This window comes from Oryctolagus cuniculus, chromosome 16, assembly GCF_964237555.1.
Source record: "Oryctolagus cuniculus chromosome 16, mOryCun1.1, whole genome shotgun sequence".
In the NCBI taxonomy this organism is placed as follows: domain Eukaryota; kingdom Metazoa; phylum Chordata; class Mammalia; order Lagomorpha; family Leporidae; genus Oryctolagus; species Oryctolagus cuniculus.
This window is the reverse complement of record NC_091447.1, coordinates 14,638,567-14,662,344: the sequence shown is the minus strand read 5'-3', so window position 1 is coordinate 14,662,344 and position 23,778 is coordinate 14,638,567. Positions and strand designations below refer to the sequence as shown.

Genomic DNA, 23,778 nt, shown 5'->3' with positions numbered 1-23,778 from the left:
ACTTAGCTCCCTCTAGACCAGGGGAGGGGGCACATCTTCCCTGCTGTGTTTCTGATGAAAATCTATATGGTGGCCACCTGGTCTATGCCCCTGCAGAGTTACCGTCCCCCAACCAAAGTGGAAACTCCCAGGCATCACAGGGGGAAGTGGCCTCCCCTGGGGTAGCAGCAGTGTTTTGGGACCCCCTGTGCACTCCTGGGCCCTGGTGTGCAGGCCTGGAAGGGAGTGCCCTGAGCTGCTCCGAAGCTGGCTTGGTGATGAGAACTCGCCTGGCCGTTCCTGAAGGAGCCCCACAGGCCCCGCTGCGCACGGTGTGGAGGGCCGTGGGGCTGAGTTTCAGGGCTGCCTTTCTTCTCCCTCTGTGGCCTGGGCCTTCGACAATTGTGGCTACTGGTTCTGCTTCACAATCAGGAAACGCCGCCTTGTCAGTGAGGAGCAACCAGTCAGTTTCTTCTCGGGTGTCAATTTGAGCCCTCGCTGGTTTCTTCAAAGATTTCAGTTCTCTGAGTTCAGTGTCACAGGCAGAAACCCAGTGTGCAAAGCCTTGCCTGGTTCCTTCCACTCCGTTCCCTGAAAATTAAGGTACTAAGAACCCACTTGAAGGCCAGACCAGGGGATTCTGCCGTCCAGGCTGTGATGTATTTCACCTCCCTGCCCTGCCCTTTTGGCCCCTTCTTTGCGGTAAAGCGAGCGCCTTAGTCCCTGTGAACCAAGTCTCCTGAGGGCTCTCCCTAGCAGGCTGAGTCCGCGATGGCAGGAAAGGCCTCCCAGGTCTTCACAGGGGAAGGATTGCCACGCTTTGGACTCGTTGAGCACTCTGTCGTTCTGAGACCAAAGTCTACTGATCCATCCAGACCGACTGAAAACGTTACAGAAGAACTCAGGTCAAGGTAAGCGTGTCTGTGAATCCCTGGTGTTTCTTCAGGCTGTTGGACCACTGTTCCATGTATGTCCCTGAGTGTGTGTGTGTGGGCTCGTGTGGCAAAGAGCGGTGTCCTTGGCCTACAGGCCTTCTGTGATGTAGCTCCAAGGAGTGATGCCCTCTTGGTGGAAGTGTGGCCCTACAGAGCTGAGTACCCAGGAAGCCTGGGCTGGCCATCTGCTGCTGCTGTTCTTCCAGGCCTGTGGCTGCTCCTGCCCGGCTGGGTCTGTGTTTGAGCTGCGGCATTGGGCTCCCCAAGTGCTCTGCGGGATGGTGACCCTAGATCAGCCAGGGACCCTGGAAGCCATGTTTCTAAAGTGCTGCTTTCCTGTGGGTGAGATGGGGGTGGCTGAGAGGTGGTGATGGGAGGGAAGGCATGACCTGTCTTGCTCTTTGGCTCGGCAAGTGATCACCATGAGTGGAATGGCCTGCTATTCCGAAAGGTTTCTTTAGGGACTTGGTGCCCGGATGATTGCTGCTGACTGCCGCAGGCTAGGAAGCTGCCACAGACTCATCTCCTGCATGCAGCTTGTGCACGGTGGGCCCAGGAGAGCCACTGCAGGTAGCGGGAGTGTAGTCCAGGACAGGTCAGTTGCCAGCAGGACAGCTGGGTCCAGGGCTTTTTCCTGTGGGATATTGTGTGGCCACTCTGTTGGCAGGTCCTGCTGGCCTTAGTGCAAGATTCCAAAGGAGGCTGAGGTTTCGAAGATTGCCAGCGAAAGCTTTTGGCCGAATGTAGGGTTTCTCTGAAGCAAGCTTTCTTTTTACTGCATTGCTAAATCTTCGGTTTCTTGTGTTTTGTGAGCATTGAGGTGATGACCAACTGGAGGATTTGGGACAAAGCTGTTCCATCTCGGAACCCGGTTAAAGAGAGGTTTTCTAACTTCCCTCCAGGCTTGAGCTTCTGTGGTTCCGTGATCCTGTGGACCTTTGTTAGCCATGCTTAGTAACTCAGAGCCCATTCTTAATGGAACAGTCGGGGCAGGGGATCCCTAAATCGAGGAATAGCTGTTGAAAGCCCCAGAGTCTAATGTTCTCTTCTAGTTCTCACCCGAACAGCTGGTCCTGGACCTGTTGTGGCTGGGTAGGGTGCTGTATATGTCAACACTCCAAGGACCGGTGGCCCAGGCACACTGCACTGACTCTGGAGACGCCAGAGCCAAGACAGGTCACTGCAAAGAGGTGGTCGATTTCTTAGCTATCAGACAAGCAGGGACAGACAAATATTCAAAATGAAGTGTTTTTTTTTTAAAGATTTATTTTTATTTTCTTGAAAGACAGAGTTACAGAGAGAGGTAAAGACTGAGAGAGAGGTCTTCCATCTGCTGGTTGACTCCCCAGATGGCTGCAATGGCCTGAGCTGTGCCAATCTGAAGCCAGGAACCAGGAGCTTCTTCCTGGTCTCCCATGTGGGTACAGGAGCCCAAGGACTTGGGCCATCTTCTACTGCTTTCCCAGGCCACAGCAGAGAGCTAGATCAGAAGAGGAGCAGCAGGGACGAGAACTGGAGCCCATATGAGATGCCAGTGCTTCAGGCCAGGGCTTCAACCCACTGTGCCACAGAGCCAGCCCCGAAAAATGAAGCATTTTTAATTCATAAAAATGAATTATATAAATAATACATGTTCAGTGTAGAATATAGAGGTAGGTGAAAAGATGCAAATTTGCAGAATTATCTATCACCCAGTAGTAATCAGCAGAAATATACATATTCTGAGAGTCTGTGTGATCTTAGGTTAAGTCATTTAACCTCTCCAAACCTCGGCTACCATCAGAGAGTGAAGTTCAGGTGAATCAGTGTGTGTAAAGCATCGAGCTCAGTGCCTGGCATTCAACCTACTAGTGAACACAAATGTTTTCTGTTTCCAAGTACTCTGATAGGGGATGCAAGCATCCCAGGCAGCAGCTTTGCCCTCTGTGTCACAGTGTCACTCTGGCACATGAAATCTCTATGACATAGATCTATAAATCCAAAGTAGCAAAATGCCTTATTATATTCCGTAACCCGTTTTTCTCTGTGTGTCCTTTGTTCACCTACCTTTCTGCCTAACTGTACAGAATAGAGGTGATATGGATACTGGCAATGGACATTCTGGTCTGAGTTCAGAAGGCAAACATACAGGGAAGTCTACAAAGGATTCCTGCAGGTGCACGCTATTCAGTTCATAGGCACAGGAACAGAGCTGGTACCTTCAAGAAGATCCGATGCACTTAAAATGCCTGCTGTGTGTTTTTCTGGGGCAGGATGAATGTATCAGTTGTTCCCAGAGTTGTGTAATCTCCAAATCCGTAAGTTTGTGCTGATTTTATGGCATCATACAAATGAGTTTTCAGTTGGACTGAAGCTTGCTTCTCAGCTGGTTCTGGGATGCAGCTGAGTTCGGGTTGGCCCTCGTGGTGGGCATCAGTAGCTCGTTGCTCCGTGCTGGAGCAGGGCATGTGCAGGGTCGTCATAGGGCGATGGCGTTATCATGTGTCTCACCTTGTCTGGCTCATACCTCCCTGGAAACTGCTCACTGGGGCCCCTTTTGCAAGTGAAAAAAGTGTGCACCTTGATAAGGAGTTTATAGTCTTAGGACTTATCTCTCCAGTTCTGTTTGTGGCTTCTCATTTATTGTAATCGTGTTGCTTGTGTAAGAGAGACTGCATTTCCTGCAGGGGTGGAAGCAAGACCCACCACAAAGCACATCGCCTCCCTGATGGTGGTTGGGGATGGTATTTGGTTGAGACGCAGCCTTGGCCTCTTCCAGGACTTGGAGATGCTGGAATGAGCTACGAGTGGGCACTACCTTCTTCACACATCTCTTTAAAAAAGAGTCTTGAACACCACTTGCAGGATAGTTTGGAAGTACTGGGTGAAGTCCTGAAAGAACTCCTGGCCCTTGGATTCTATAACCGTGGCACCGTTTTCTCTCTAAGGTACTTTGAGTGATCAAACTTTCACTGGTAGGTTGAATGTCAGGCACTGAGCTCAATGCTTTACACACACTGATTTACCTGAACTTCACTCTCTGATGGTAGCTGAGGTTTGGAGAGGTTAAATGACTTAACCTAAGATCACACAGACTCTCAGAGTCATGAGATTGGTTAGTGTTTGGGAGGATAAGCAAAATATATTAAGATTGCCAGGTAGTATACAGGCTTCCCAGATCAATTTTGGATATGCAGCAAATAATCCTTAGATATAAAATTATATATTCTAAATATTTCATACTTACACAATGAAGTATTCCTTGCTCATCTGAAATTCAAATGTAACTGCACATCTTGTGTTTGTCTTTGTTAAATCTAGCAACCCTTGGTTGATAGGACCAGGCTGGGGGAGGTGTGCTGAGAACTTAGGGAAGTGAAGGGCCCAGGGATCCAAGGGAAATGGTTTGGGCAGGGCACTGACATGATGAAAGTGTTTAATCTGAGTGAGAAGGAAGAGCCCAGGGGGCTAGAGGTAGGGAGGTGGGCTCAGAGGCTACTAAAACTATTTCAACATAAGACCACAGGGAGCCCCGGCTTGGGGGTGCAGGAACTGGCTGGTGCCGACTTTCTAAGAAAGCCAGCTGTGCCCTTGTCTCCCTGACTCTACACTCAGTGACTCCCAATCATATCTTGAAATTAGACAAGGTGGAAATATTCACAACATGGAAACCTACAAAAGCTGCCTGTCACTTCCCTCTGCTCCTCAGCTGGTTGTTAAATATCTTCCAGTACATCAGGGGCCCCAAGGAGACAGAGGTATATTTTGAAGGCAAAATCAATTCAATCCAGAGATTAGTTGTTTTATGAATACAATCTGGAGAGTGTATGAAAAGTATATATCAAAGGCATTAAGTAATATTTGATCTTCTCTTTTTCAAAGACAACTGGCCATGAACTTTTAAGGAAAAGAGATTGTTCTAGTCAATGCATACCATTTCAGTGCCCCCCAAATGAAGGTTGCTACTTCTGTAAACAGGCCCAGGTTACCAGCTGAAATCATGTAAGTTGGGATGTGGGCAGCGAAGAATTTATTCCACAGAATTACTTGCCCTGGGCTTTTCCCTAGTCATGTACTTTATCATGCCCTGTGTATCTGGGCAGCGGCTAAGCTTAGCTCTTTGGAGGCATGGGAACAAAGATTAGTTTCCATGAGAAGATTTGATGCAGCCACCCGGTATCCCAGGGGTCTAGGAATTTTTGATTTGTCACTGTCCCATTCCACCCAGAAGTGATGAACCAAGAGGCAGGTGTTGGGGTTCTGAATGTATAGCACAAGGAAAGCCTTGGAAGGTTCTTAGGGCCCTCAAAGGATTGCTTGCTCACAGATCCTGAGTGTAGCCGCTAACTGCACCAGAATGAGACGGAGTCACTTCCAATATTATTCTTGGCACTGCCCCTTGTGCTGCATCCTCTTTCTGATTCATCTCTGCTACAGTTCTGTTTCGTACTTCTAGGATGTTGCATTAGAAAAACAAACAGTACCATTAAATCCCCACTCCCAGCCTCCTCTGAACGGTGCCCGCTAAGGAGAGGAACCTGGGTGAAACTTGATGCTATTACCACCAGACTCAAGAATGTTGAGTAAAAGATGAAACTCCCTGATAGAAACTCAGTTCCACTACATGGCACAGCTCCCAGGCAGGTCACAAGAGGCAACCTTTTTTTTTTTTCTTTCCACAAAGCCTGTCTTTCCAGAACAGTTTCAGCATAGGGTGGAATGACATCTCGCGGATGCTGTGACGTCTCTGTTCTGAACTTCTATGGAGACTCAGATCCTGCATGATCCTCCCGGAAGCCCTGGTTGATCCATTTCCAGGAATAGACAGGGCTCTCCCTCGGCGTTATGTACTGTACTAACACGTTTCCAGACGGTAACATGATGGCACAGGCTTCACAGCCAGACTTCCTGGGTTCAAATCCTCGCCCTGTACGTCACAAGTGTGGTTCACTGGAGAGTTATTTTACGTCTGGGCTTTGATGTAAAATAGGGGCATGATTCTTAGGACCCATGCAAAGTGCTTAGCACCTCCCTGGCACAAAATAGGTGGCCAAAAAACATAAGCTATTATGAAGGGACTTCCAAAAGTTCATAGGAAATGGGATTAAATGATAAAAACTTCATTTCTTAATGTAAGCTCCAAGACACTTTTTTTTTTTTTTGACAGGCAGAGTGGACAGTGAGAGAGAGAGAGAGACAGAGAGAAAGGTCTTCCTTTGCCGTTGGTTCACCCTCCAATGGCCGCCGTGGCCGGCGCACTGCGCCTGGCGCACCGCGCTGATCCGATGGCAGGAGCCAGGTGCTTCTCCTGGTCTCCCATGGGGTGCAGGGCCCAAGCACTTGGGCCATCCTCCACTGCACTCCCTGGCCACAGCAGAGAGCTGGCCCGGAAGAGGGGCAACTGGGACAGAATCTGGCGCCCTGACCGGGACTAGAACCCGGTGTGCTGGCGCCGCAAGGTGGAGGATTAGCCTAGTGAGCCGCGGCGCCGGCCTCCAAGACACTTTTATAAGTGATGACACCAGTGAGTTAGTCCACCCCTGAACAATCGAGGGTCCTGGGTATTTAATAATGTCAATATAGGATTTTGAATATTATTGACTAAAGAAAAGTGTGATGCTCTTTAAAGGTGTTTTAAGATTAGGAAAAAAAAAGAAGTTGGGGCCACATCAGGACGGTAACTGAACAATGATTTCCCATCAAAACTCACAAAATTACTCCTGTTTGATGAAAGGAATGATGAGGAGCATTGTCATGGTGGAGAAGGACTCTCTGATGAAGCTTTTCTAGGAGTTTTCCTGCCAAAGCTTTGATTTTCTTAGAACAATCTTCTAATAAGCAGATATTAATGTTCTTTGACCCTCTAGAAAAATCAATAGCAAAATGTCTTGAGCATCTCAAAAAACTGTTGCCATGACCTTTGCTTTTGACCCATCTGCTTTTGCTTAGACTGAGGCTGGACCACATCCGCCTCTTGGTAGCCGTTGCTTCGACTGTGCTTTGTCGTCAGGATCATACTGCTAAAGCCATGTTTCTTCTCTTGTTATGGGGAGATGGTTCAGGATCCTGATCCCACTCCATGGAGAGCTCTGCTCTTGGCTGCAGCTGATCTGGGACCAACATCTTTGACACACATGGGGCAGAAAGTTTGCTCTATTTTAATTTTTCAGTCAGAATTGTGTAAGCTGAACTGTTGAGATGTTTATCATTTTAGCTTTTGTTTTTGCTGTTACTTGCCAGTCCTCTTCAATTTCAACATGAGCAAGATGACCTTTTCCTTGAAAATTCATGTGGAGAGTCTGCCACCATGGGCTTCATCTTCAACGTTCCCTCAGCCCTTCTTAAAATAAGTTCTCCATTGTAAACTGTTAATTTCTTCTTCCCTGTGCTCTTGTCCTAAATCATCACTGCGTTCACCAGTCTTTCACCCAACCTTCACCATCAGCTTGTTCTTTGTTCTTCCGTTTTGGCAGAATTCATGTTGTGCTAAAAGAGGCTGTGTTCAAACTGATGTCTTATCCTTCTTAGAACCCCAGACTAGATATTGTTCAAGTGTGTCATCACACATTAGTGTGTTTATTTTAGTTCACAACAGTTTTGAAACCCACACTTTTTCATAATAGGTATATTCCATGAATATTTTGAAGACTGCATCATATTATTTTTTTTCTTTAAAACAGATTTATTTATTTGAAAGGCAGAGTGATGTGAGGGCAGGAAGAGTCAAAGAGAAAGAGATCTCCATCTGCTCATTACTCCCCAAAAGGCTGCAATGGCTGGGGGTGGGCCAGACCAAGGCCAGGAGCCAGGAACTCCTTCTGGTCTCCCATGTTGGGTGGTGGAAGTCCAAGTACTTGGCCCATCTTCCATTGCTTTCCCAGGTGCATTAGCAGGAAGCTGGATTGAAAGGGGGAACAGCTGGGACTTGAACCAATGCTCTGATACAGGATACCAGTGTCACAGGCAGTGGCTTAACCCACTGTACCACAATGCAGTTCCCCCCTCTGCATATTATTCTAGCTTCTCTCTCCACAACTGGCTGAGAGTTTCGTGAAGGCTCTTTCTCATACCAAACACTAGCACAATTTGAAGCACTTGGATGGTGCTCACGGTTGATCAGTGAATAAAGGGGGTCATTTTGTGACTGATCTGTCAAAAGTCATCAAAGGTTTAAAAGTAAAGAACACCTTAATTCAACAATTTTGTTTGTATATGTGCTATCTGAGTTTTTAAAATTCTGAGAAAGAGAGAGAGAGAGAGAGAGAGAGAGAGAGAGAGAGAGAGAGAGAGAACAAATAAGGGAGCATTCCCTCTTCTGGTTTACACTCCAAACACTTGCAATGGCCAGAAGGTGACAGTCAAAAGCTAGGAACTCAGTTCAGGTCTCTACATTGGTGGTAGGAACCTGACTTCTTCCCAGGGTTTGCATTCACTGGAATCAGCTGGAATCAGGAGCCAAAACTGGCATTCTGATATGGGATAGGCACATCTCAACCAGCATCTTAACTGCTAAACCAAATGCCTACCCCTGCATGTATGCTTTAAAAAGAGATTGGTATAGTTGTTTTATTTTAATTGAAACTTAGAAGTAAAGACTCTAACATTTCATCCAAAAAATGAAAATATGCATTTATTTTCCATATTGTAGAGAGTGTCATTTACTAAAAAAAGTATGGGTTGCAGAGACAGACTTGGCTAAAGTTTCAGCTCTGTCCCATACTGCTGTGTGGCTTTGGACAAGGGACTTCCATTCCCTGCACCAACATATCCTTGTTGGTGAACCATGGCAGACAAGGTTTGCCATCTGGGGGTGGTGGTGAGAATTAAATGAAGTAGTATCCATGAAGCCCAGTTATTGGGATCCACTGAGCTGTCAGTTGGTGCTAATTATGATTGTCATTGTTCAGTTCTGATGTTAGAGAGAGATGAGGCAGAGGGAAAAGAGAGGAGCAGAGAAAAAGACAGAAAAGGATCAAAGCAGACAAAGCACAAAGGAGGAAAAAACAAAAACAAACCCAGAAATGGTTACCAAAATTCAAAGGCAAGTGAAGATACTCATCGATTCACTTTGTGTTAAAGTCATTATGTTTTCTGTTTTTACATAAGGTTTTCCATACCAAGGAACAAACACTGAGCAAGTACACAATGAAAACTAAGGCACTTCCCCCCACCCACAAGCCTCTGGGTACGACTACTGTTACTGGTTTCTTGTGACTCCTTCTAGAACTACCCCATGCATTTATAGAAAAGTTATTTGAATTTCTCATGGTTTCTTTTTATTCTTTTACATAAGTAGTGGCATACTAATTACACTATCCCGTACCTTGCAATTGGAATAGAATGTGTTTTAGCCATCGTTCTTTACTAGGACATTCAGAGCTACCTCTTCCTTTTTAGCTCTTGCATTTCATTTATTTAACCAGTGTCACATTGATGGAACTTTAGGCTGCTACCAATCATTTGTTGTTACAACTAAAGCTACAATGAATAATCTTGTCCATGAGCAATGCTACATGTGTATATATCAGTAGGTAGTTTCTCAGAAATGGAATTGCTGACTCAAAAGACATGGGCACATTTGACATACAGAGATAAGGAGAGGTTATATCAGTTTAACACTCTGTCCTGTGAGGGTCCTACCCTCTTGCCAGCATAGCATGATATTATCAGTCTTCTTGATCTTTGCCAGACAGATGAGGGAGAAAACTATGAAGTTTTAATCTGCATCTTTTGCATTAAAGCAAAATGGAACATCTTGTCAGGTATTTGAGAAGCATTTTTATTCCATTTTTCCTGATTTGAAGGCACTCATTATACTCATTATATATATACATATATATATATACTAATTATACTCCAAAAGACAAACTTGCTTTTTCACATGTACTTTTTAAAAATTAATTAATTAATTAATTTTTATTTTGACAGGTAGAGTTATAGACAGTGAGAGAGAAAAAGAAAGGTCTTCCTTCCATTGGTTCACTCCCCTAATGGCTGCCACAACTGGCATGCTGTGCCGATCCGAAGCCAGGAGCCAGGTGCTTCCTCCTGGTCTCCCGTGCGGGTGCAGGGCCCAAGCACTTGGGCCATCCTCCACTGCCCTCCAGCAGAGAGCTGGACTGGAAGAGGAGCAACCGGGACTAGAACCTGGCACACATATGGGATGCCGGCGCCGCAGGCAGAGGATTAACCAAGTGAGCCATGGTGCTGGCCCCCACATGTACTTTTAATGTATCATTCATTGTTTTCTGCTTAGTTTATAGTACTTTTATAATGAAGAAATTTTTGATTGCTATGAAAACTTTATTTTGATGGCTTCTAGATTTTGTGACATGCTTAAAAAGTCTTAGCATACTCTGATATCAGGAGAGTTTTCTTCAAGAATGAAATAATAGGAGCCAGTTGTGGCACAGTGGATTAAGTTGCTGCTTGCTATGCTTGCATCCTTTATCAGAACGCTGGTTAGAGCCCTGGCTGCTCCACTTCCAATCCAGCTCCTTGTTAATGTACCTGGGTAAGCAGTGGAAGATGGCCCAAGTACTTGGACCTCTACCACCATGTGGGAGGCCCAAATGGAGTTTTTGGCTCCTGGCCATTTGGAGAGTGAACCAAATGGAAGCTCTCTTTCCATTCCTCCCTGTTCTCTCTGTCACGTTGCTTTTCAAATAAATAAAATAAATCTTTAAACAACAACGAAAAAAGAATGAAATAATAGGTTTCAAAATATTGGGAAATTCAGACTATGCTGTCACATGAGATGAGCCATTGTTGTCACAGCCTGGTATCAATCCCACGCAAGGAGGAAATGCAGGTCTCTGGAAGATGGAATAAACACTACTGCTTTTCCTTTCTATGTTTCTAAACAGCACTGCTTTTCCTTTCTGTGTTGGTGAAAACTACTGCTTTTCCTTCTGTGTTTCTTTATTTTCTAGGTTTTCTGATTGCCTATGGATTACTTTGGTAATCTGAAAGACGTTAATTAAGTAAAGGCTAATTTTGACCTTCTTTAACCTTGTTTTGAGGATCCCTTGGTTTCCCTGCATGTCTCGGTATTTTAATAGCACTGCCTGTGCTTCATGGAGACTGTGTGGCTGCCCCTTGAGAGCTCTGGCCCAGTGCTAATGACTTTCTTGTTATTAAATCCAATGAGATGATTTTAGTCCTCATTTTACCTTACCTGTGGCCTGTCAAGCTGCCCACCATTCCCTCCTGCTGGGGTGTGGGCCCTTCTCTCTCTTGGCTGTTTCTCCTTCCTACTCATGGGTGTGTTACAGGTCATTGCCCTTGTAAGAGGTGACACTTTGGAGGGCTCAGTGGGTACCAGGATCTCTGAAGTGCCTATATTATCTCATTTAGCTCTCACCACAGTTGTCTGCATTGTTAGGCTTATCATTTGGGGAACTGGGAGAGTTACATAATGTGCCCCAAGAGCACCCGGCTGGAAAAGGGCAGAGTCTAGGTTTGAATCCAGGGACCCTGTCGTCTTAACGACCATGCTAACCCAGGCACTCTTCTCGCTGTGCCCGGTGTGGGCCAGTGCATCCTTGTATGGTTGTACCTACCCTTTCTCCTTTCTACAGACGACTCACAAATTTATGTCGCTAGCTGTGATCATAAGGGCCTGTCAGTGATTCAGTCCGCCTTGCATGTCCGTGTTCTTTTAAGGCCAACAAATTCCTTTGGAAAATGGGCTGTCGCTTTCCCACAAGTCCATGGTACTGTAATTTGCTTTTCCTGATGGGAAGACTCCTTCATTTCCTCAAAGTGAACAGGGCTTCCTCTCAGGGAGTGATCAGCATTGTGGTGTAAATCCCCTTTGAGTCCGTGCTACAGTCCATTGGAATTAGCAATTACAGAGAACTCAAGGTAGAATATTAGATTTACAAACAATTCCATCCCAGCAAGAAGAGGAGATTTCAACTGGAAGCCAGGATCTCCTGACCAAGAGATCAGCTCTTATGACTTTGCCATCGACAACAGTCTCTATAGCAATATGTTTACCAATTCCAGTTCTTCAGAGTGGTGTTTTCTAATAACTTTTCTATTAATTAAAAAAACTATGAAAGTAACACATGCCAGTTGTAACTAGGGCAACACTGCCAGTCCCTCGAGATGGCTGCCATTCACCACTATACCGCCTTCCGCTGCCTACTACAGTCTCACAAAAATGTATACAGTCAGACATCCTAATTTACATACATGGAGTTGAGGTTGGGCTGCCTAGTTGCTTGTTTCTTTTATACTTGCAGTAATAAACCAAACAATGCATTACTCTACAACTTGTTCTCCCTTGATTCCATATTATGGATACCACTCCAGGTCCATGAGCACAGCTTTCATTTTTGTAAATGATATGCAATATGAGTGGGTCTTCAAAAAGCTAATAGGGATGCATGTTATTAAAAAAAAAAAACTATGGATGGAGGCCGGCACCTTGGTGCAGTAGGTTAATCCTCTGCCTGCGGCGCTGGTATCTCATATGGGTGCTGGTTCTAGTCCCAGCTGCTCCTCTTCTGATCCAGCTCCCTGCTATGGCCTGGGAAAGCAGTAGAAGATGGCCCAAGTCTTTGGGCCCCTGCACCCATGTGGGAGACCGGGAAGAAGCACCTGGCTCCTGGCTTCAGATCGGCGCAGCATGCCAGTTGTGGCGGCCATTAGGGGAGTGAACCAATGGAAGGAAGACCTTTCTCTCTGTTTCTCTCTCACTGTCTGTAACTCTACCTCTCAAATAAATAAATCTAAAAAAAAAAAAAATAAAAACTATGGATGGATTTCAAAATTTTTTGCACCAAGAGAAACTCATAATAATTTGCGATAGCCTGTCTACACAGGATCTCATTTGAGGCTCTACGAAGAATAAAGGGCCCCTATCAGAGCAACGTAAATTCTGCTGACATGGAAACAAGGACAAACATCAAACTGATGAGGAAGCTTGGGTAGAAGTATTGTGATATCACAGTTGTTTTATGAAAAGTATATAGGGACAATATCCCTAAGGAATTCAACAGTTTATGAATGGATAACTCATTCAAGAAGGGACAAGGTGATGTTAAAGATGAATCCTGCAGGGACAAGGGTCTGACACAGCAGTTGCCTGGGACACCTGCACCCCGTGTTGGTGTCTGGCTCAGTTCCCAGCTCCTCCACTTCTGTTCCAGCTTGCTGCTAATGTGCATCCTGGGAGACAGCAGGGGATGGCTCACTTACTCGGGTTCCCACCACCCTTGTAAGAGACCTGACTGGAGTTCTGGATTCCTGATTTAGGGCCTGCCCAGCTCTGGCTCTTGCAGGCATTTGGGTAGTGGACCAGCTTATGGAATCTCCCTCTCTTCAAATAAAATAAAAACAAATAAATGAACATTAAGAAAGAAACATGAAGCCTGCAGTGGCAGGTGATCCATATTAATTTGCAAGGAAACAATTAAGCTTATTGATACTGTCACTGAAGAGGACTGGTGACCATCAGAAGAAACAACAGCCAACACCATAGACATTTCAGTGTTTCAGTTTCACAATTGTGACTGACAGATGAAAGTGGCACAGACGTTCTGCTAGAAGGGTGCCAAAAGTGTTGCCTCCAGAAGACCGTAGAGCTTTCTGGGTGAAGATGGGTGTCCATGATCCCTTTCAGTGACTTAGCATGGGGCCGAATTCAACAGGAGACACTTGTCAGCAGACAAATCATGATTCCTGGCAGGCAAAAGGAAATATGGCTGATTCTTCAGAGGTGCTGCAAGGACTGGACTTCTTTGGAAACAAGAAGTCTGTCCCAGATGAGTGTGGAGCAACACTTAAGCAATTGATCAGGAGTATTAAAGCCATTTCAGAACATTCTAGATTCAGGCTTCCAAATTTCTACACCATCCAAATGCAAGCCATTCCAATTATGCTGCATAGTCAGGAGCTCCTGGCTTCTACTCCTACTGGATCTGGGGATATTGGCTTTTAGCATTCCCATTTTAACACAGCTGAAACAACTCATAAATAAAGACTTCAGAGCCCTGTTTATATCCCCAACATGAAAACTTACTAGTCAGAATCTCTGGAAGTTAGTTAACATCTCCAAGGAACATGATTTGGGATACGCATGATCCACACAGCAGCAGTGGCAGCCAAGAAATTTGGACCTAAATCATCTAACAAGTTTGATATTCTTGTGATTGCTCCAAATCAACAAATCTACTTACTAAAGCAAAAATCCACAAGAAATAATGAGTGTTGAGTGGAAGTAGATCAATTAGTCAAACCATTTGAGGGTGGCAGAACTGGGTTCTGAGACCAGCTGGGCTTCCATTTTCCTGGGCAGCACATCTCTTGCAAGATCCAAAGAGCTGTGTTCAGGGCAACTTTCACATACGACGTTGCACATCATGCAGACTCCAGCTGGAAACGTCATTACTGAATCCACTGGAGCAGGGAATTCTGCAGGAGAGACTAGAACAAGTGTTTCTCTTCCTTGGATCTGAGACTGGGAAACCTCTGGCCAGTAGAGAACTTTTTAAAAATTTTTACAAATTATTTATTTATTTTTAATTTAATAAGTATAAATTTACAAAGTACAACTTTTGCATTATTGTGGCTTTTTCCCGCATAACCTCCCTCCCACCTGCAACCCTCCCATCTCCACTCCCTCCCCCATCCCATTCTTCATCAAGAGTCATTTTCAATTATCTTTATATAAAGATCAACTTAGTATATACTATGTAAAGATTTCAACAGACTGCACCCACACAGCCACATAAGATATAGAGTACTGTTTGACTAGTAGTTTTACTGTTAATTCTCATAGTACAACACATTAAGGACAGAGATCCTACATGGGGAGCAGGTGCACAGTGATTCCCATTGTTGATTTAACAATTGACACTCTTATTTATGATGTCAGTATTTATGTGAAAGGCATAATTTATGGAGAGGGAAAGACATAGAAAGAGAGATCTTTCATCTGCTAGTTCACTCCCCAGAAGGCCACAATGGCCAGAACTGGGCTGGTCCAAAGCCAGCAGCCAGAATCTGCTTTCAGGTCTCCCACATGGTGGCAGGAGACCAAGTACTTGGGCCATCTTCGACTGCTTTCCCAGGCACATTAACAGGAACCCTTTTTAAGAGGTTCTCTCTGGACAGTGTTGTGGTATCGCGGATAAAGCCACCACCTGCGACCTTAGCATCCCATTGAGTCTTGGCAGCTCTACTTCTTTTTTTAAAATTATTTTTAAAATATTTATTTGAAAGTCAGAGTTACAGAGAGTGAGAAAGAAAAAAAGAAAGGCGGGGGTGGAGGTGTCTTCCATCCGCTGGTTCACTCCCCAACTGGCTGCAACAGCTAGAGCTGTGCCAGTCCGAACTCAGGAGCCAGGGACTTCTTCAGGGTCTCCCACGTGGGTGCAGGGGCCCACGGACTTGGACCACCTTCCATTGCTTTCCCAGGCCATAGCAGAGAGCTGGATCGGAAGTGGAGCAGCCAGGACTTGAACTGGCGCCCACATAGGATGCCGGCACTGCAGGTGGCAGTTTACCTGCTACGCCACAGTGCTAGCCCTGGCAGCTCTACTTTTGATCCAGCTCCCTGATGATGTGCCTGAGAAAGCAACAGAAGGTGGCCCAATTACTTGGCCCCTCTACCCCTGTGGGAGATCTAGAAGAAGCTCCTGACTCCTGGTTCCCCCAGCCATTGTGATCATCTGGGAAATGAACTATCAGGTGGAAGTTTCTCTCTCTTTCTCTCTCTCCTCTCTCTCTCTCCTCTCTCCTCTCTCCTCTCTCCTCTCTCCTCTCTCTCTCTCTCTGTTTTAAATAAGTAAATAAATATTAAAAAAAAAGAGTTTCAATCTGCCAATTCTTGTTTTTGTCTGTATTGAAAGGGCTAAAGAATTTTTTCATGAGCTTGTATCTGAAGGTATTAATGCGGATGTTATTCATGCACAAAAACACAGCAACAGACAGAAAACACAGTTCAGAATTTCAGAACAGGAAAAATCTTGGTTCTTATTTGTACAGCTTTGCTTGTACAAAGTCAGGTATGAACGTGGTGAATTTAGTAGCCAATCGTGAGTCTCCAGTCAGTTCAGTGGAGTATATCCCCTGGAAGAGCAGGACAGGAGGGAAAAGCTGTCACATGCTTCACTGAAGATGACAAGCCAGGATTCAAAAGTGTTGCCAGTATTACATAGCAGGGTGGGTGTCCTGTGCCACAATACACAGAAGTTTTATAAAAATTACTAAGCAAGCAAGAAGAACAATAAGAAAACTGTAGCTAAGATGCTGTTGAAGGGGTGATTGTAAGTACAACTCCAAAATATTTTTTAGAAGAAAATTAAGGATAAGGAGGAAAGGGTTGTTCTGAACAGCAAGAAGAAATCAACTCTTGACGACTAAGGTTAGAAACAGACTTCTTAAAAGACCACCCCAGAAATGTGATTTTATGATTCCCCTGGATGTCATTTGTATGGAACACCTCAACTCTTAGAATCACCAGATGTTGGAGATCAACTGCAGGTCCATGGGATGGATGAATAAAGACCCTAAACTATCAACATACAGTGCCAGCCTTGTAGGTAACTTTTAAGTCATTAAAATGAAAATAACACTCGTGGATGTTTCTGTGGTTTAAACCCAGAAAGGTGCTTCTTATAGATGAACAAAAGCTTACACTAAATACAACACCCACATATGGTGAACTCTTAAGGATTTTTCATTTCAGTTATGAAGTGGGGTTTGATGCTTGTGTGCTATGGAGAGTCTCTTGGAACAGAATTTCAAAATAAAGCCTTAGCATGGAAAGACAAGACTCTGTGGGAAAAAAAAATTCTACATGGAGGATCTCTCTGAGACCTCAAAGGAAAGGAAGGGTCATCAAAGAAGGAGACATTCTTCTCTGAAGGGGAGACGAGAACATCCACTTTGCTTATGGCCGTGTCCAAATTCCAACGGAGTCTATGGTCACAAAAGGCCTCCATAGCCCTGGCAGCTCACGACAAGAGCCTCGGATGATCACTGATGTCATAAAAAAAGAGTGTTAATTGTTAAAGGAACAACAGTAGTCACTGTGCACTTGCTCCCCAGGTAGGACCTCTGTCCCTATTAAATTGCAATATGAGAATCGACTGCAAATTCTCTCCCCAAACTGTACTCTATATGTTGTGTATGGGTATGGGGGCAAATTGTTGAAATCTATGATTAGCATAGAGTTGGTCCTCTGTATACAAAGTTATACTAAAAATGATCCATAATGAAGAAGGAGATGGGAGAGGGAATGGGAGGTGGGATGGGGGTGGGGTTGGGGGCATGGGGGAAAGAACCACTGTATTCCTAACATTGAATCTATGTAAAAATGCATTTGTTAAATAAAAAATAATAATAAATAAATGCTTAAACATTTTTAAACAAAAAAAATAAAGCCTTGGGCCTGAATGCCCCTTATACCCCTTGCATGCTTTTATTTGTTTATTTATCTACTTACTTATTTTGGTTGTGAAGGACAGGCTGTCTACCAAGAAGAAACCTACTGCTGTGTGTATTTAATACTTCTTACCTTTTGATGGCCTTTTTTGGATGTGAGCCACAGCAAAGGGATCCCCCTTTTGTGTCTGGTTATTGAGTTTCCCTAGGGTTTCACATTCTTGGGCATGTTTTGGTACCTCATTGGCAAGGTAGCTGGCACTCTGCTGTCACAGTGTTGCAATGACAAGATTATGATCAGCCTCTCACTTTCTTACTTCATTTTCCAATCGTTTAACCACGCTCTTTCCTGCCTCTTTCCATGTAAGATGATTTGACTTTAAAGCTGACAAACATTTCATCCTGATAAGAAGATGTTCCTACCACTTGAGTGTAGTAGGATTCATTCTCTCACAACTCATCTTTCCCAAGGCTGGATGGCCCTTAATACAGTCAGTGAGCATATTTCTGCCTGAAATAAAGAAATAAGGTGGCAACCATTCACTATTAGCACATTTTTCTCAGTTACTGGTTTTCTACTGTGGAATAAAAATTGACTTGATGTAAGATTCTTAGAGTGGAGTCCTAGAAAGATGATTGTCATCAGTGCTACCTGCCACAGTGCGATCACATACATTCACTTTTGTCAGCAGCATTGAACTCAACTTATTTATTTACTTTATTCTATCTATTCTAGAGTCGAGACAGTGGAGATTTTAGGTGGGACAAAAAGGGTTCATTTTCAGAATTTATTTAAATGAAAAAATGTTGCTCCAGGATGCAAAAAATACAAGCATATGATTTTGTTCATTCTTGCAAACAGGTCCTTGACTCAGTATCTATTCTGGAGATAGGTGTACCTGTGCAACACCCCTTCACCAGCTGTGCGATGTTGAAAATGTTCTTTCATTTCCCAGAGATTTGGTTTCTTCTTCATGAAATTGTTTATATATATCAAGATGAGGAATCCTACTATCATGCCCAACATTAGTAAACAAATATTCCTTCAACAAATGTAGATTTTTTTAGAAATGCAAAGCATGATAATAGAGCCTCTGCACTCACACTAAATAGTAGAGATGAAGTAAAGGAACAAATGCTGAGACAGATTCTCTGTTTGATGCAGGGGTATGATGCTGCGGCATCCAGACTGGGCACGTCATGGAAGGAACGGCATTCTGAGTTGAGTTCTGTAGATTTAGAAATCAGTAGGTAAAGGAGAGGAACAAAGTATTCTGGGCACAAACAGATGTCATATCTTCTCTTATCCCAAGTATACTCCCTTTATTTGACTTCATTATCTCTTTTTAAAAATATTTTCTTGGGGCCAGCATTGTGGCATAGCAGATTAAGCTGCTGCCTGCAATGCCAGCATCCTGCATGTATGCCCATTTGAGTCCTGGCTGCTTCACTTCCAATCCAGCACCTTGCTATTGAGCCTAAGTGCTTGGGTCCCTGGACTCATGGAGACTTGGAAGAAGCTCCTGGCTCCTGGCTTTGGCTTGGCCAGCCCTGGCTATGGCGACTATTTGGGAAGTGAACCAGCCTCCCTGTCTCTCTCTGTGTGTGACTCTGCCTTTCAAATATATAAAATAAATCTTAAAGAATTTCTCCTACATTAATAAATTTTCCATCCATAAATAAAGTCTTTATAGGATCCTGTTATAAGTGAACAAACTAGCAAAAACTGCTGCACCCAGGTCAGTTGCAGACAAAAGCAGAACTCGCAATGGGAATTTTGAACAATTGGGGTTAAAATTGTGAAGTATTTCTTGAAGAACTGTAGCAGGAGATGAAATATGGCTTTATCAGTGTAGAAGACAAAGCAGAGCTTGTTTGGTCCAGGCAAAGCAAATGCAGAGTGATCAGGATAAATGTCATGGCAATGATTTTTTGGGTTGTTAAAAATATTTCGCTTGTTCACTTTCTGGAGGGTCAAAGAGTAATAACATCTGTTCACTAGGAGAGTGGTTTGAAAAAGTTAGCCAAGGTTTTAGCAGAAAAACACCCAAGAAAGCTTCACCTGGCCCACTGTGACATGGCTCCTGCTTGCACATTTCATCTCACAAGGGCAACAGTGTTAAAATTTTCCTGAGAAATTACTTAGGCATCTGCATTGCAGTCCTGGGGTGACCCTTTCCAACTTCTTTTTGTTACCCTTTTTTTTTTTAACAGGCAGAGTAAGACAGTGAGAGAGAGACAGAGAGAAAGGTCTTCCTTTTTCCATTGGTTCACCCCCCTCCCCACAAGTGACCGCTATGGCCGGCGCGCTGCACCAATCCGAAGCCAAGAGCCAGGCGCTTTCTCCTGGTCTCCCATGGGGTGCAGGACCCAAGCACTTGGGCCATCCTCCACTGCACTCCTGGGCCACAGCAGAGAGCTGGACTGGAAGAGGAGCAGCCGGGACAGAATCCAGAGCCCCAACGGGACTAGAACCCGGGGTGCCGGTGCCGCAGGTGGAGGATTAGCCTAGTGAGCTGTGGTGCCGACCCCCAATTGTTTTTTAAGATTTATTTATTTCTTTGAAAGACAGTGTGACACACAGAGAGAAGGGGGGGGGGAGACAGAGAGAGAGAGAGATCCATTGATCTTCTATCCACTGGTTCACTTCCCAAAGGGCTGCAGTGGGTGGAGCTGGACCAGGCCAAAGCCAGGAGCTCAGAACTCCATCCAGGTCTCCCATGTGTGGGCAGGGAGTATTTGGGCCATCTTCTGCTGCTTTCTCAGGCACGTTAGCAGTGAGCTGGATCAGAAGCAGGGCAACCAGGACACAAGTTGGCATTCCAATGAGAGGAGAAGGCATCATAAACAGCAGCTTAACCCCTTGTGCCACAATGCTAGCCCCTCAACTGTTTCATCTTGGTGCATATCCAAGTGTCTTTTGACTTTCTGCCTCTATAGGCAAGGCTGCTGGACACATTTTTGTGCACATATTTTTATATAACGAGGCATTTATTTCTAAAAGTAAGGTTGCTGGGGCTCCAGGGTTGGCTAGTTTCTCAAACTACATTAATAGATGAGCAGAGGAAGGGAAAAGGGAAGTCACGTACTTCCGCCAGCCAGGTACTACAGTGGGTACTTTCCATCAGTGGTTGAGTTTCACCTCCGTCTCCTGTCTCTAGCCCTGCTCCAATCCCTCCCCTGTATGACCACTGTGGAGCACATCAGTCTTTGCTCCCAACCCCTGCATGGCTCACGTTGCCTTCAGAGTACAGGGCCAGCCACTAACCTGGCCCATAAGGATCCCAACAGTTCCGTCTTTTCTATCTCGCCTGTCTCCCCTTGCCTCTTCCCCTTTCTCTTTGCAGTCCAGCCATCACGACTATTTGCCATTACCCATAATTCCAGGCCATTTCCTACCTCTAAGCCTTTGCCCTGCCGCCTTCTGTTCTGATGGTTCTTCCTCACTTCTTCCCCTAGCGCTTCTCTCAATCATCAACAAACGCTCATTCTTTGATGCTTTCAGGATGCCTTCTGCAGGTTGGTCGATTCATGAGTGAGGGTCGAGTCTCCTGAAGCGACTTACAACCTGTACATCTAGGTGACTTAACACAAGTGTGTTGCTTAGTCTGTCAAAGTTGACTGCAGGTATGGGTCATTCTCTTGGGCAGCTCCCCTCGGAGATCTGCCTGATGGAGCTGATGGAGACTCCTCCATCCTGTAATTGTACTTAATTGTACTACCTAAAACAATTGGCTTCCTTGGTTTATGGGGCAGGATGAAGAGAGCTCACAAGGTGATAATGTATTCTCAGAAGTGGCTATTGGCTATTGGTTGCTAAGGGTCCAATAATTCAGTTCAGTTCAAAGAAATCACCATCCATCTGCACCACGTTTGCCTTACTCTAACATGCTTTCATCATGGCATTTTCTATTCTCTGAGATCATAGTAGGTGCCAGTTTGACTGTGTGTTCAGTGTCTCTCCCACTAGTATGGAAACTTCTTGGGATATGGACTTTGATTTATTCAGCACTATATCTCAGTTCCTATAAAAGTGCCTGATATATAGTAAGTTCTCAGAAATACTAACAGAATGAAGACTGAACAGATGGACATTAACCATGCCAAACCCTTCACTTAGGGAATTGTTTGTGATACGTCCAAGAGTTCATCTTAAGGGCTGGCATTGTGATACAGCATGTTAAATTGCTGCTTGCTATGCCACCATTCCACATCAGAGTGCTGGAGTGCTGGTTGGAATCCTAGCTGCTTCTCTTCTAATCCAGCTCCCTGATATCACACCTGGGCAGGTAGCGGATGATGATCCATGTGCTTGTACCCCTGCCACCTGTGTAGGAGACCCAGATGGAGTTCTTAGTTTCTGGCTTTGATGTAGTCCAGCCCTGGCTATTATGGCCATTTGGGGAGTGAGCCAACAGACAGAAGGTCTTTCTCTCTGTGTGTCTCTTTTTCTCTGCTGCTCTGCTTTTCAAATAAATAAAAACTTTTTTTTTTAAAGTTAATCTGATACTACTGATTCAATGAGATCTCAATGTGATGGACTTATAAAGCTTGAGTCTCTTTTGTTTTGGCCCTATGGAGTTAATCAATGGTAAATCAAATGGAAGAAATCACTGGTTTCCAGCAAAGTTCTGTTTTCATTTTTTAATGCAGAAATAGAGTATAAATGGGAAGTGAAACAAATTTTGCATCACCAGTTTTTCTGGTGATGCCTGACTATTTAAAATGTTTTAAAAATTTCTATTACAAAAGTAATAGAATTTCCCTCCCTGTACAACCACTGACCTCCAGTTGCACTCCCTAGAGGTAACGGAGAATTCTGGAAGTTTTCTGCAATACTTTTGGTGAAGTGGGCCAGTCAGATGAACTCACTCCCCACACTGGGTTATACAAAGCATAGCATCTCTGCTTTACTGTCTTTTTTTTCTCGGAAGTCCTTCCTCCCTGGGCAGCAGGGAAGTCTAGCCTGTTAGCAAGAGCCCTGTCTCTTCTGCTTTAAATGATCTCCTTTCACTTTGACCCAGCTCCTTTCGAGGAAACAGTCCATCCTTCAGCGCACTCGGGTCTCTGCCTCTCCTCTCCAAGTTGGCTTCTTTTGGGAACTCATGTGGGCACTTAATTGACACCTGTGGTGCAATATCTTGGTTAGCCTGGCATCTGCTCTTAAAACTTGCAGCCAGTGGACACGAGCCTGTGCTCCCTTGGCCTGGTCTCATTTGGCTCATCTGCAATTTCCCTGGTGAGGTCTGGGAGTTTTCAACAAGGTGGTCCCTCAAACCGCCCACCCAGCCTGAGGCTGGGCTTTTATTTATTCCTCCACTCTGTCTGCTAGGGACTTCTCCTACGGGCTAATCTTCCTAAGTCCCAACCCTAGTGCTGTGTCTTAGTCTAAATGCTAAGTGCCATTCTAGGGAGACAGAGAAGCTTGCCAACAAAGGGACACAGATTGGGAAACACTTAGAAAATGATACGTTGTTACAGGTGTGTCTCTTTTACTTAGCTTAATCAAGGATGATGTGGAACTACGTGTATGATTCTCTATTCCTCCTGGTTTTCTTAAATATCTTTCCATATTCATATACATCCATCTACTTTTTAAAAAAAAGATTTATTTATTTATTTGAAAGTCAGAATTACACAGAGAGAAAGAGAGGGAGAGAGAGGTCTTCCATTTGCTGGTTTACTCCCCAATTTGCCGCAATGGCCAGAGTTGTACTGATCTAAAGCCAGGAGCCAGGAATTTCCTCCAAGTCTCCAACATAGGTGCAGGAGCCCAAAGACTTCGGTCATCTTCTACTGCTTTCCCAGGCCATAGCATAGAGCTGGATTAGAAGTGGAGCAGCTGGGACACAAACTGGCACCCATATGGGATGCTGGCACTGCAAGTGGCAGCTTTACCTGCTATGCCACAGCACCAGCACCCCCATCTACTTTATTCTTTTCAGGAGCTACACAGTATTCCATAAAAAAGTAACATGATGTATTTTGCCATTCTTCTACTGATACATATTTAGGTTGTGTCCATTCAGTTTCTATACAAATAATGCCAGAGAAAGCATAACTACATATAGATTTGGTTGTTTTCCTGTTTATGCGAGTATGTCTTTTGGCTGGTTCTCTAGCAGTGGGATTGCTGGACCAAGTGGAATACGTGGCTCAATAGGCTAATCCTCCACCTGCAGCACTGGCATCCTGGGTTCTAGTCCTGACTGGGGCGCCAGATTCTGTCCCGGTTGCTCCTCTTCCAGTCCAGCTCTCTGCTATGGCCCGGGAGTGCAGTGGAGGATGGCCTAAGTACTTGGGCCCTACACCCACATGGGAGACCAGGAGAAGCACCTGGTTCCTGGCTTCGGATCAGCGCGGTGCGCCAGCTGCAGTGGCCATTGCAGGGTGAACTAATGGAAAAGGAAGACCTCTCTCTCTCTCTCTCTCGCTCTCGCTCTCGCTCTCTCACTGTCTTACTCTGCCTGTCAAAAAAAAAAAAAAA

The 23,778-nt window shown here is 44.8% G+C and overlaps 2 pseudogenes; both read left to right on the top strand.

Annotated features, from left to right (window-relative positions):
* The first annotated feature begins 750 nt into the window (after positions 1 to 750).
* On the top strand, positions 751 to 14,543 carry LOC127492694 (probable ATP-dependent RNA helicase DDX52 pseudogene; annotated as a pseudogene).
* Positions 14,544 to 14,925: 382 nt separating this feature from the next.
* LOC100349082 (probable ATP-dependent RNA helicase DDX52) lies at positions 14,926 to 16,405 on the top strand (annotated as a pseudogene).
* Positions 16,406 to 23,778: the final 7,373 nt, after the last annotated feature.